General features: G+C 32.8%; 1 non-coding gene and 2 pseudogenes across 1 annotated transcript; 2 read left to right on the top strand and 1 right to left on the bottom strand.

Moving 5' to 3' along the window:
• The first annotated feature begins 217 nt into the window (after positions 1–217).
• On the top strand, positions 218–767 carry LOC131614852 (uncharacterized; annotated as a pseudogene).
• A 1,794-nt stretch (positions 768–2,561) lies between these two features.
• Positions 2,562–6,043, bottom strand: LOC131610285 (ankyrin repeat-containing protein ITN1-like; annotated as a pseudogene).
• An 8,419-nt stretch (positions 6,044–14,462) lies between these two features.
• TRNAR-UCG (transfer RNA arginine (anticodon UCG)) lies at positions 14,463–14,538 on the top strand. The gene has a single exon. It is a non-coding gene; the product is annotated as a tRNA-Arg (tRNA).
• The last annotated feature ends 900 nt before the right edge of the window (positions 14,539–15,438 follow it).

Raw genomic sequence — 15,438 nt, 5'->3', positions numbered from 1 at the left:
ATGGAATTCAACTTATGTAATGTTGAAGGCTGCCTTATAGTATCAAAAATCTTTTGACTTGTTCTATGCACGAGATAAGACATTTCGCGAAGAAATGGATAAATCAAATGGGGGAGTTAAGAGGATTGGATATATGTTGCATCAGTGATTCCCTTACATGTTTTACAAATCTACAAATCGTTTGTCTGGATCATTATATGTCACTAGTGCTTCATATATGGCAGAGGTATTCTCCATTGAAAAAAGGATCAATAAGTATTTAGAAATTGACAATGAGCACATAAAAACACGGCGGAGAAGATGAAACGTAAATTCAACAAGTATTGGGGAAATCCTGACACAATAAACATCTTAATGTTGGTTGCTTTTGTTCTTGATCCAAGGGTGAAATTGTCTATTGCAGAGTTTTATATTCTTCTTTTATACATGTTGACACTGGAAAGGTTGATGATCTAAAGAAAAAATTGAAGTATTCTCTTTCAGAACTTTATGCTCAATATCGAGGTGTTGATGACTCTCAATCTAGCCAATTAGACACACCACCGAATGAGGACGATGATGATAATATTTTCGGTCACTACAGTTAAGAAACTGGGCATAAGTTTGATCTTAAGAGTGAAATTGAATCATATCTACAAGAAGTACGAGTACCATACAGTAAAGGACGAGTATCTAAAAGAGTTTCAGAAGACCCTAGTTTAATTTTAGTTGCTTTTGGTTTAAAAAATGGTTGGATTGAATTTTGGTTTAAGAAAAGTTTTATTTAGATACTAGGATTGACTTTTTCAAGTTATCTCCTGATATAATTTTTGTGTCACTGTTTGGGAGACTTTATCAAAACAACTTATGACATTTTTTATAAGTTTTTTTAACTTATTTTTATAAGTTCTTCAAGATAGCTTATGAGAACAACTTGTACACATATATAAACCATTTAAATTTATTTTATATTTTGCTATAAAAATGACTTATACAAGCTTATTTGTTAGTGCTTGTTTTATAAGCACTTGTGCTATAAGCTATTTATCCAAACAACCCTAAATATTGGTAAAGTCGACTAATTTGTGATTTTTTAACGAGTTTTGCAATTTTGAATTAATTTGGATTTTGATTATGAATGTAGATTAAAAAAAAATAAGTTAAAAATTATGTATAATAGTATATTAAAAAACTTTATAAAAAAATGCTAAAAATAAATTTAAATAGATTTTTTATTAAAAAAACTTCAAAACTAAGTATGACGGTTCAGTTCTTTAACAAATGGTTCGGTTTGGAAAATTTGTTTTCTAATGGTTTGGTACAGTTCGGAATTCCAAACCGTTATGCCAAACCAAAACTTTTGATTCAGTTTGACTTTAAAATAATTGAAACGGTTCGATACAGTTCGAATGCCTTTATATAATTGTTCGACTCAGCTCGATTCAGTTTTCTGAAAAAACCGAACCATGAACAGCCCTATCAGCAATAGTCATCTTCTTAATTAGTACCACGGAAAACAAGCACTGGGACGTGATATGTTAGCTGCAAACGCTATTCCAAACAGACGTTTACACTTTTCATATGGAAAATATTACCAGATAAATTACGGCAGAGTATTAAACAAAATAATTATGTTATATAAATGGATATTAAATGCGTTTAAAAGAAGTGGAAATTAAAGAGAAGCTTCGTCTTTTTAGCCCATAAATTTACATATGTACTTATTCTACTTCATGAAATCACAAAGAATGTTTAACTCTTTGGTTGATTGATGCTTTTGGTGTGCGTATTGCTTAGGCTATCCATACTTTTTGAGCTTACAAATTGTTGATATTTCAAACAATCTATGGGAGTAAAAAATAATGTGGTACTAGCATAAATTATATTTGACAAAAATAAATTAGTTATTTACATTATTTCCATTCAACTATACTAAAAAGTGCTGATATGGCCGTTTAATAATGACATGTCAGACCTAAAAAGTTTTAATACTTACTCTTTAATAAAAAATAACTCAACAATATATATTAATTCAACATCTTCTAGCATGTTTGGATTGACATTTTAGAAGAGTCAAACTAATTCTAAAAATCTAGAATTGATTCTGAAGTGATTTTAAAATGATTGGTTCTTCTGAGTATAATTGATTCTGCCTCTCAGTTTAATGGTGATTTTTACATTGAAATTTATTATTCAACTCACTTTTATATAGATGTATTCAAATTAAATTAGTTATGCTAAACTCAATTATGTTAACTTCAATTCTACCAAACTCAATTCTATCAAAATCAATTCTTTCTACCACCAATCCAAACACACCCGTCAGCTTTAAATCGATATTTTATTCTCATCTTCAAAGTCTCCATCTATATAATAGTGTGTCCATGCCCTTTTTTATAGGTAAAAAATGTTCACAAGTTAGTATAAGCTAGTAGTTATGTTAGTTTTCAGCATTTTAGGTCTCCTTAAAACTCTTTGGGTGAGCTCACAAACCTTAAATAGGATTAACTGCATTTACACTTTTTCCGCATTCACGCATTCGGTTTATCTGTAGCCGTTGGACCAAGATCAAACGGTTCCGATTTAATACAAAATTTAACTTCGTTAAAAATTAAAAATTCACAAATTAAAATCTAAATTGTCCGAACAAAATCCAACAATCACAAATGTACTGAATGCGTGAATGTGTCAAAAATTGACTGCAGGAAATAGTGATCCAACAAACCGAGCAACCTACTCCAATAGTGTATCATGCAATCATTATATGATTCGACTTTCATCACTTTCATCTTTACAATCGATATAAATGATTATTTCTCATTTTGTCTAATTTGAATCAACCCGCATCCCTTAATTCCTAAGAAGCGACTTTCAGCCTTGCGGCTAACTTTCTTAAATCCTCTTTAACATCATAGTTATTAATTGAAATGTTTGATGGTTGTCCTTTTGGACTATTTTCTCAGCAATCAACAATTAAAATTGACATAGTGTAGGTTTCAAAAGGTGTTAAAGGTGTGTTCCTCGCCTAAACAAAATAGGAGTAGCTAAGAGATCAAAGATGTGGACCTCGCAGCGGATTTCATCCCCACCAACACGAGCTAGTTGTTTCCTCTTGTGATGCTTTCCTCCTTCTTTGACTACACCTAACAAAACAAGGACAAAATAGTATGTTCACAGCATACATGCTAAATATGACACCTAATGTCTGAAGTGAAACCAACCTTTTAGGAAAATGTGACTGACCGATTTGGCTCTGTTAGGTCTTTTCACTTTTAAACACTACCAAGAAGCCATTTACATCCATAAAAGCCATCTTTTTTCCCATCTATAAACAAAAGAAACCTTAGAGGACTGCTTTTTAATGTTTGTCAAATAAAAAGGCATGGAACAAAAGTATCAAACTTACATTGTAAGTGCAAAGTGAACATTAAATAGCATAAATTGGATTTACTTCTGATTCAGAATCAGAAAGACGCCATGAATTTGTCCCGTTCCTTGAGATCTTCTCTTTCTTCTTCACTCTTCGATGACGTTTAGATTTGACAACATAGTATGTCATTGTACCAAGAACACCACCCATTACAATTGCCCCTACAACAGTAACAAGGATTGCAGCCCATTGGCTGCGCCTACCAACTACTATATAAGATGCTGCAATGAAGGAAACTGAGGTGCCGACAGAGGCTAACCACATCATCTTATTGATCACCTCCACAACCCTCCTCTCGGACTTTATCTCCCCTCTAACAACTGTTATTTGAACCACCACCACGGCCAATGAAGTGAAAAGTGAAATGGCATTAGAAAGGAAAAAGGTCTTGAAAGATGCAGTGTGCACCATCACAGCCATCCCATGAGAATCATCCCCGCCGGGGACCGTGAAAAGTGCCGCAAATGCAACTGTTGCAAATAGCACAGAAACCACAGTTACAGAGTTGGTGGCATTGTTGATTCCTGCTCTGTGCAACTTGCGTAGTTCCTTGGCAATACCATTCACATTTTTGTTTGTTTTTCGAGTTTGTTCAAGCTGCAAAGAAACATCCTTCTTAATCTGTGTCATGGTTTTCCGTAACTCGTCCCTTGGCTGGTTGAGATCATTGGCTTTAACTGCTCCATAACGAATAAGGGAATCCTTGATCTCCAAAATTTCCTCAGATATTGGAAGTGCTTCTGCAAAATCGAGAGCTGTTTTGTTCTCTCTTGTAAGGGCGTTCACATTGGTGTCAGGAAGAAGCAACAACTCATTCACTATCTGCATGAATTGTTGTGTGTCATAATTACTTCACTCTTCAAATTAAAATCAGACACGATATATTTCTCAAAATAAAGGCATTATTGCGTATATAAAAACTATAGGATACATTCATATAACTAGTGAACTCCTCATAGTTTTACAGTAATACTATTGTATGTATCATATCATTGTTTAAAGTTGAGCAGACACAACGAGATTACCTCTACCCTCTTCTTCCTGGTGGCTACATGCAATGCAGTGTTGCCAAACTTGTCAGGAAGCATGACACTTGCAGCGTCAGCACCAAGAAGCAACTTCACCACTTCACAGTTAACCCCTTTGACAGCCATATGAAGCGGAGTTTGTCCTTTCTTATCGGTCCTTCGAGCAAGCTGTGGGTCCTTCCCTAGCAAAATCTTGACGACATCAACATAACCTTGACGCGCAGCTAAATGGAGTGCATTCTTTCCATTGGATCTAGATATCTCCAACTGACTAGGATCACATGATAGTAAAAGTTCAACAACATCTGCATACCCTCTTGTAGCCGCAGATATAAGAGGGGTTGCATTAGACTGCGCAACGGTCTTGATAAGCCCAGGATCATAGTCTAGCAGCAACTGCACAATGTCTGTAACAACACAACAATATATCATAAAACTGTCTAAAGGAACAACTTTACAATTAATAACAAAACCATAACTCGGCTCATTAGATAAACAACTTAATTAAGCCCTTATTGAATAAGTGCTTATGTAAGATATATATTATCAAATAAACTGCTTTCACTTTCACATAACATATAGGTTGTTTTCTTAAACTATCCTGAAATCCTTATGTAAACAACTTAAGAACAGCTTATGAACATGTCACAAGTTGATTGTATAAACTAGCAAAAAAAAAAAGTCTCCCAAATGCTTATGTCAATTATAAGATAACAAATCAACACCTCTAAAAAAATGTATGTAGCACCTGACATCTCTGAAAAAAATGTATATATCCTGAAACTGACATATGTGATTATGTTTAATTTAAATTTATTCATTTTTCCAAATTATTACTAGTGACGATGTGCCAGTGTGGTGTCATGTTTCTCGTGTCCGTGCTTCAAAGATTGTAAGTATACCTTTGTAACCTTGGTTGGCTGCAATGTGCAAGGGATCAAAACCAGAGCGGTTTTTGAAAGAAAGCGCCTCTTTGGTGGAGTAAGGGAGAAGCTCTCTGACGATATCGAACTGACCTTTATCAGCGGCGGTAAACAGGGCGGTTTCACCCAACTCATTGACCTCATTAACAATAGCAGACCTTATTTCCGCAACCTCAGCATCAAACTCTGCCCCACTTAGGGTTCCGGTCATCTGATCATCAATCTCAGCGAGAATCTGCCTAACCGCGGCCGCATCGCCGCGCTGCGCGGCGAGGTGAAGCTCGGTGTCGTTGTGACGGCCGGTGACCTGTTTGACATACTTTTTCTTGCTATTGATGTTATCGAGGCGTTTGCCGGAATTGGAAATGATGAGGTTTTTGCCGGAATTGGAAATGAAGAGGTTTTTGTGGGAGTTGGAAACGACAAGAGCCTTGCCGGAAGCGGAGACGAAGAGGGTGGGTCTTGGGGTGGTTGGGGTGGCGGGTTCGGAAGGAGGGTTGTGATGATCCATGAGTGGCCGCCGTGGTGGAGGGAAGCGGAACTACGGTGGGGATTGGATTGGGATTGGGATTTGGGGCCCCATTCCAAAATCCTCGACGACAATGCAAGACGACCAATCCCTCTGGTTTTGATATGCACCATTAGCGGAATCTCCTTCACTATTATTGTTGGTTTCTTCGTTCCTCCCCTCACAATTTCATTTCATATAATCTTTATATATACTATCTATTATTATTATTATTTTTGAAATTTTCATTACTCTACTATTTATTAATAAAGTTAAATATGATTTTTTTTTAAGGTTTTATATATATATATATATATATATATATATATATATATATATATATATATATATATATATATATATATATTGTTTCGTAGGTTAATTTTGAGGATCATTTTGGTCTCTTAACTTAAAAAAGATTATATAGATGGCGCAAATGGACTAGCATGTTTTTATATTTTGGACCGAATAGAGTGGATTTAAGATGGATTGAGTCTTAGTCATTTGGACCTTTGGCCAATCCAGATCAGGTGTTCATAATGCTTTGTCGGACACCGAAGGAGGTGGGGAAGCCTTTACTATCATTGATATATGGTGGTCTGATGTGGAATATACCTGAATTGCTTGGGGTCAGTTTTTGAAAAGAGTAAGGGGGAACATACACATTTAATGCAATCTCATTGATGAAACATTTGTTACTCATTTTTGACATGAATAGTGACTTACAATGTTGAAATGTAATACAAGATTACATGAGTACAGTTTTTGCATACTTATATGTCAAGTATGTTCACAATACAAGATGTAATAATACTCTAGACAACAAAGTATACAACGGAATATAAAATAAGAAAAGATAATCTTCCAGCTCCTCAAATATTCTTACTCCTTCCTTTACTCGATATCGGCTTATCTGAAAAAAAACCATCAAGAACGGGGTGAGATAATACTATTTCATTGTACCTCCTACTAAAACCATAAGTCCACCCGGCTCTAAGGTTATCTTGAACTATCTCAACATTACGGTCCTAGATCTTACGGGATCAATAGAAACCATATGGGTACTCGAGGCATATTAACTTCATACTATGTAAAGGTACTAACATATTAGCCACCTATGTGCTTATACACCAATTAGAACAAATACTTACAGAGAGACAACCATCAGTCGACACTTACTACGTCAAGCTCGGTTTATGGAATATGTGATTTCTTATCAATCCTTCTCGATTACATGTTGTACATACGGAACTTAACTTACACCCAGGAGATCAAGGTGTAACAATTTCCTACTATATGAAAATACTAACATAGTCACATGTACATAAAAATGTAAATCAACGAGGGAAGAATAGTTTACGGGATGAAACCTACCAACCGACACTTATTATGCCAAGTCTAGTTTACAGTTAGGTGACTCCAAACTATTCTTTCCGTTTACGGACTACATTTACGGGTTAGGCCTATTTCTAGCCTTTCTTTCGCACATATGTTTTACAACATCTCTTTCTAGGCTAAATTTATCGTATGCTCATCTTTCTTAGAAGCGGATAAGCACGCCTTACTCAATATTTCCAAGACCAATCGAGTTAACCAAATATTAGGGTTTCCCCACCTTGTTCGATTTATTTTATTCATGCATGAACAAAATCCATTATGTTATTCTTGGTCGTGGAATGAGTTAATCAACCATAAAGAGTCTTTTGTACTATTACAATTCCTTTAACATAAGAGAATAATACATGTTGTCTTTGTGCTTTCATTACATAGAATATACACGCACATACTATCATAATTTTTCTTACATCGAAACATAGCACTCAACATATTACGACTTGATTATCTATGAATATAAGGAATTATGGTTTCAAATCATTAATGAAACATAACAGACGTACCAACTTTATCAGGTACATACTATTTTGATTTTAATTGTTATTGAAACATTCCATGTCAATGTTAGACGAATATGACTACTACAGTTCCAACTCTTGTTAAGCATAACACATACACAATGGAAAAACATAATTAATTCATTTCACCATTCGATCATTTACTTCCTAAAATTGATTATATTTCCAAAAGATTGACACACACAAAGAAGGAATGAAAGGTACACAAGAGGAACATGAAATTAGTGTAAAGAGGAAAATAAGTAGGGAAATGCATTGGCTTGCTACAACTACTCGTAGCCTATGTTAAGACCCTAGCAATGCACAGGCCACACCCCTTGCAAATTCCAGGGGCCAATTACAACCATCCATAACAGTTGTTGCATCCCGTAGTCGTGGCCAAAAATGTCTAATTTCCATTTTTCATCCCTAACCTGCACTTTTCTCTAAGAAACCAGTCCCAAATTGAAATTATCATGCCTTGATGATGTTAACTTGTTTGAAATAGCTTAAAAACATAGCACGCAGCATTTTTACATATAACTTATAATCATTAAGCATCAAGTATAAAGATACACACACAAGGCACGTATCATGAATTAATTCCCTAATCCCCATCATGCATCAATTCTAATTGGATCTAATCCCAAAATCAGAGCCTAAAAGGAACCCCGCCTTGAAATAAAACCTGAAAATTTTGGATTTTGAGATGAAGATGTTGATGGTGGCTTAATGATAAACTCTAATGCTCAATAGCTCTACTAATGCAAAAGATCTCATGAAGCTTAAATTCAATTCCCCTTCTATTTGATCATGATTATTGTGTTAGAAGAAGATAATAAGATGATGATGGTAGCTCTTTTTTCCAACTTACCTCTCCTACAAGAATCCAAGAATTCTTCACATGCAACCAATTCTTTAATGAAGGTTACTCAACACTCTTATCCCTATCACTCACTCTCTCTCACTCAATTTTAGGGTTTTCAAAGTGAAGAATGAGGAAAGTGAATGAGAGACTTGAATTTTCTTCACAATATGCCTAAGAAATTACTCTATTGCCCTTGACATTTTTGGTTATATACTAATATGATATCAAGGAGATTAGACTACAGATTTGGTATAATTTATGCACTAATCTTGCCACTTATTCTTAAGTATGTCCACTATTGAACATTTCTCCACCATTAATTTACTATTAGGTGTTAAGCAGGATTAATGGAATTTGGGATATTATAATTTGTATTAGGGTTTATTTTTTTCTTTAGATTTGTAACTGATGGGGGCAGAATTGAGTGTGTGTGTGTGTGTGTGTGTGTGTGTGTTATACTATAAGGAGATTTATTTTCAATTTCTCATTCATAATATAACGGGATCGAGATAAATTGGTTTTGTTATTCTGATTATCACCCCTATTCATCCTATATAATCGTTCCCAACATCACCACTTTATTTAAGTTCATGTTGATCATTGAAAAAGGACAATAAAATATATGGTTTAAACTTTTCAAAATGTATGCACGTGTTTATAAATGGATTGATTTTATCATTCCCCCTTTACCCACTGCTATACTAACAACCCTTCACTCAAAGAAGTTAGTCCCTAACTCTAGTTTCATCTTAATATCGTCATATTACAATGTAAATACGACACCACTTCTAATGACCTCCTTAACACCATCATAGAACATGACTCCACCGCATAACTCACTTGGAATGAGTTATTTGATATATTCTATGACAACGAGAATTCTAGAACTCTCTACCTATAATATGAGTTTTTTAATACTCATGTGGAATTGTTTCTTAATGTGTCATCTTACTCTCAACACCTCAAACCCCCCTCTGATAAACTCTCTAACATTGGAGCTTAAACGAGCATTTGGTCCTTTATCTCATCTCAAGATTGACTAATGCATATGCTACAGTGGGCTTGCAAATTCATTAAGATGATTTTCTTCCACCATTTCATAATGCGTACTCCATGATTATTTTTTAGGAAACAAGAGGATAGAAAAAGACAAGAAACTACAACTTTATTGCATCTCACAAAGATCCATTGTTTGAACATTCCTGTAATTGCAATAGTCGCTGCAACTTAAAAATAATAATGACAATGGAAGAAGTGGTTGTGGCAATTGTGGTAGAGGATGAAACATTGGTTGCGATGGTGGTGGTCGCTCTTAGCATCACCGGTGGACTTCGCCAATATATCTAAATCAACAACAATAATGGGATTATCCATTATATCCCATCCAACATTGATAATGAACTTTCTGCTATGGTAGCATTGGTCCATTCTACCATGTATGAGTTTGACAATGGGTCAATCGAACATGCAACCTAGAATTCTTGGTCTGAAGCCGACTCATCACATTCATGTTACAAGCACTACACCATACCAGGTTGGTCACCAAGGGGCAAATTCTTATGCTTAAATGGATATTAAGTTGTTATGCATACCTTATTTATTTTTACTCTTCATGGTCAGTGGTACATGAACTTCATGACTACATTGCATATGACAATAAATTGAGGTAATCTTAGGTCTTATTCAAATATAAGAAATAGTATTACCATTGGAAATGGCCATAATAATCATGTTATTGGTTGTACACATGCATCATTACCTAACTCGCATTACTCTTTAAATTTAAACAATGTGTTACATGCCCTAAGCTGATAAAAAATCTTATCTATGTTAGAAAATTTACCATTGATAATGATGTTTATGTTGAATATGATCCCTTTGAATTTTATGTGAAGGGTTTTCATATAGTGATAATTTTAATAAGATGTAACAGTTCTTATGACCTCTACCAATTACCACAAGACCTTATATTACAACCTATCCACTATCTACTAATTCCGCATTATCTAATGAATTATGGCATAATTTTCTTTAGGACACCATCGAACACCTATCTTAAGCTTACTACACCCAAAAAAAACTTATATGTATTAAGTTTCACAAAAAATTGATTTGCATTCATGTCCACTTAGGGAACAAATAAAAATTCCTTTCCTATTTATTTGTCTTATACTTTACTACCTTTTGATATTATGCACAGTGGTGTGTGGGATCACATGTTCTTAGCTCAGGAGGACACATTTAATACATGTTACTTCTTGATGATTTCAAGATTTTTTTATGGACTTTTGTAATACAAATTAAGTCTCATGTTTATTATATTTTTCTTTAGTATCAATCTCAAGTTAAAATAATATTTGAATGCAAAAATAAATGTTTTCAGTGTGATAATGAAAAAGAATATGATAATTCTCTTTTTCATAAATTTTGTGGACTTAATGGAATGTCCTTCAACTTTTTATGTCTTATCCTAATATCCTATCGACACCATTCTCTACAAATAATAAATTATTTACATAACATTCTTCCAAATAAAAAGTTTCTCCTCTATTCACCCACTAAAATACTATAAAAAATCTTTCTATTCTCATCTTCTAGTCTTTGGATGTTTTTTATATCTTATGATTCCCTCCGCCTCTAGAAATACGTTACAAGCTCGATCAAAATATTTTGTATTCTCGGGTTATCCACTCAATAATAGAGGATAATAGGGTTACGAGTTGTCAAGTCATAAAATATTCATTTCTTGGCATGTTATTTTTAAAGAGAATATGTTTCTTCTTATTTTTTAACTCAAATGCCCCTATAACAGTCGACTATACCTTTTTAGATAATTACCCAAAACGTTTTCTTCATTCTTATTCATATGACACCTTTCATAAAACAATCCAACCCATAATAACCTTCAACATAATACCTCACAAACCATAACTTCAATCGACATATCCTCAACCGAAACATCCTCTTCACCCCCCTCACAACCAACCCTCAACCCCGAACTCATCATCCACAACTATATCTTCTTCTCCATACACCAATCTCAAAACCAAACCTCAACATCTACCTCACTCCCTACACCTTTGTCTTCACCAACAATCCAAGTGCATTTTCCTCAAATGATTACTGGAGCATATCATGGCATTGTTAAACTTTGCAAGCTCTTTAACCTTCACACCTCATCTCATAATTCTATATTCACTTACTTACAAACCTTGTTGATGCATTAAATGACCCCAATTAGAAAATGGTTATGAAAGAAAAATATGACACTTTTATTGAAAATAAGATGATCGACTTATGGATCTATGTGCTTGCGTGTATAATCGGTAGTTGCTTTTGATAATAACCACTGATAAAGTGATTTTGAAGATAACAAATCCATAAGTAAAATGCCTTATGGATGTTGAAAGTTCTTTGCGACAAGGGGAGTTGGTTTCAACTGTCAAGTGAAGCCTCTTATGATGGCACCTGATCAAGAAGATATCTTAAGCCTCATTAGTCATACAATTTAAGAATCTAATTTAAGTTCTAATCAAATTGTTGAATCAAGCAAAGTATCTTGAAGTCTAAAAGAGAACAAGTGTGAAAGATCATCTGGTCTTGCAATCGGCGTCTTAGAATGAATAGTCAAAATGTAAAAGGTCAAGAGTAATTCTTGAAGTAATGAGGCAATCACACACACACACACACACACACATGCATAGAGAAAGGTTTTTCAAAACCCCTTCTAACTTCATAAATCTTCTTAAATCTTGTTGGATTTAAAATATACTTTTATATTTATATTGTCATGTTACAAAAGCTACTTTAATCTATTGTGAGAACGCTAACACAATGTACCTCTCTAAAAATCCAAATCAACATCAACATACCAAACACATTGAAATGTATATACATAGTGTATATGAAAGAGTTTCTCACTGTCAAGTGCGAATATTAAACATTCCCTCTCAGTATCAAATTGTCAATATATTCACAATAGAAATTTCGTTGTAACTCTTTGATAATTTTAAGGATAATCTCAACATTCATTCACCTACAGTTTCGACTAAAGGAGTGTATTATGCCAAGTAAATATAGAACAATAATATTAGAGTTTACTGTAAATGATTGCTCATTTTTGTGTGAGAATTATTAGGAGATACATTTGATGTATATACAATGTTGATCATATCAATAAAAAAGTACAATATATTTTTTTAACAGTAATGTATAAAGGATCAACGAACAAGTGTGAATATATGAAATAATAACGTGATTATGGATAATAAACTCAATGAAGAGACTAAAGAAAAAAAGACTCCGTCAAAGAGATATGTCAGAGAAAAAGTTGGTATTTAACCTAATGAACGAGACACAAATTAAAGAAACACATGAAAATGTGTTTTGACTTGAATATTATTTTGACCAATTTTGATCCAATGGAAGTGAATATGTTGGAAAGGAAGTTAATGTTGATGCAAACTCCAATGTGAGAAAATATATGCTGGGAAGGTAAGGAAGTTAATGTTGATGTAAACTCAAATGAGAAAGAGAATATGCTGGTAAGAAAGTTAATATTGATACATACTTTGATGAGAGAGTTAATGTTATTTTTGAACATGGTGATAATGTTAATGTTAATGAATGTGGTGAACAGTGAAGTCAATATCGAGTGTTGGGTTGTATGGTTGTACAATTTTACGTGCCACTATTATCGTAACGTGATAGAGTCGTAGCTAGACCTTTTTTGTTGCCAGCATGATCAAGATTAAGATCTATGTAGCAAGATTATAAAATAAAATGTGTTGGATTTTTTATGTTGGAACTGTCTAACTAGGTCGGGTTTTTATTAAAAAATCTCGAATTATTTTAAATGAAAAATTTAACGATTCTTTCTAAAACTTCAATATTTAAGTGTTAATATTTATTAATTTATTGATAACATCAAATTAATAATATTTTAATATTTTAAACATGTCACATCATATAAAAAAGTTCACTCTATTTTGACAAATATCATTATTATAAACATTCATAATCGATAGCATAATATTAAACTTATTTTTATAAATATTTTTTTTTAAAAATTGATATATTGATAATTGTTTCGGGTTGGTCAAAATATTTCTTGAAAATCGAAACCTAAATCTAATAAAACACATTGTAAAAAGATAAAACTGTGAGAATTACATCTAAAATAGCCAATACCTTATAATTGCATTCAACAATCAAAACAATAATAATTTTTTCAATTATAAGATTAGAGTTCAGAGCTCTAAAATAATACTTAAAACTAAACCCTTTAAATATTAAATAATAAAATTCAATAGTTTTTTAAATTTGGTTGGTTATTACAATATTATAAATATTAAACATATTAAGTTCATTATTAAAAAAGTAACTAATAAATTAAATAATTTTAATAAAACTAATACTATTAATTTAATTAAAAAGGTCCACAAAAATTTGAGAGTTAAGGACTTTTAGTCATACTTTGTTATTTAATAAATGAAAATCTATAGATTCATTCATCCTCTAAAATACAAGGGCGTTTTGGAATGATTATTTTGAAAATGTACTTTTCATTAAAATATATTATAAAAAATTATTTAACAGTGTGTTTTTCTTAAAATTTAAATATAGAAAAGTAGGTTGAGAAAATCTATCTCATCATGAGAGTTGTCCTTAAATTATTTAACAGCGTGTTTTTTTATAGTGATTGTTTTTTTTACTGTTTTTTTTTTTTTTTTTTTTTTTTTACTGTTAAGAAATTGACTATAAAAAAATAGGGAAAAAAAACGACTTTATAATGAAATTTTAATTTGTTAATATCTTAAATTGACCTTCTAACATCAAAGATAGCGCAGTGGATTAGCGCGTTTGACTTCGGATCAAAAGGTCGTGGGTTCGACTCCCACTGTGGTCGATTTCTTTTTTTTTTCAAAACCAACAGTGGAAACATTTCCCTCGTCATGTAGTTTTTGTGTCGTGAGTCAACAATATAAAAAGCCCACTGGGAACTGCCCTGGATGGGTTTTAACATGCTGGCCTGTTTTTTATCGAATTAGTCTTTTTTTTAGGGAATCTTCAAAAAATTTTTTTTTGAGGGAGGAGATATTTTCATATTTCTCATTTTAAGTCAACTCTAGAAAATATCAATGAACTTGAATGACTTAAATAAGATCTTCTATTTTTATTGAATTTGAAAGTTAGTCAAGAATTAGAGAAGTGATTACACTAAAAAATTGCTTTATTTGACACATAGAAAATTTTGAAATCCTCCAAATAATATTAATTACAAATTTTTGAATGGTTAGGATTATTAGACTGCGAAATACACAAAACAAATTATATCGATAAAGGGTAGAAATGGATAAAAAAAGTTTAAAAACTTGTTTGATTTATTGTGTATGTTTAAAAATTTACTAGGATAATATTTATAAACAAAGATTAGTTTCATTAGGAAAAACTTTGTAACCGATTTAATTTAATCTTGTTTGGTTGATTGTGTTGTTAACCTATGATTTTTCTTGTTGATGGGAGTACGTGGCGTCACCACGTTTGACTTTGTTCTCCCATTATTTTACAATATTGTTTGTTTTCTAAATCCACGCGTGCGCTATACCCTTAGAACATAGCCTCATACGAATAACCGTTTTGGTTAATGACGTTACAAACAAGGAACAAGAGTGAAATGTCTAAATTTTCTAGTTCCAATGAGCATTGTTTGAATCTAGCACCTCTTTGAACTTCATAGATCTCACTAGATTTGACCAACAATTATTTATTTGTAGGTGTAAGCAAATGTCCTTTGTGTTATATTATTCG

Source organism: Vicia villosa, linkage group LG6 (genome assembly GCF_029867415.1).
Source record: "Vicia villosa cultivar HV-30 ecotype Madison, WI linkage group LG6, Vvil1.0, whole genome shotgun sequence".
NCBI lineage: Eukaryota > Viridiplantae > Streptophyta > Magnoliopsida > Fabales > Fabaceae > Vicia > Vicia villosa.
Note: the sequence above shows the minus strand (reverse complement) of the source record. Positions and strands in the feature narration are given on the sequence as shown.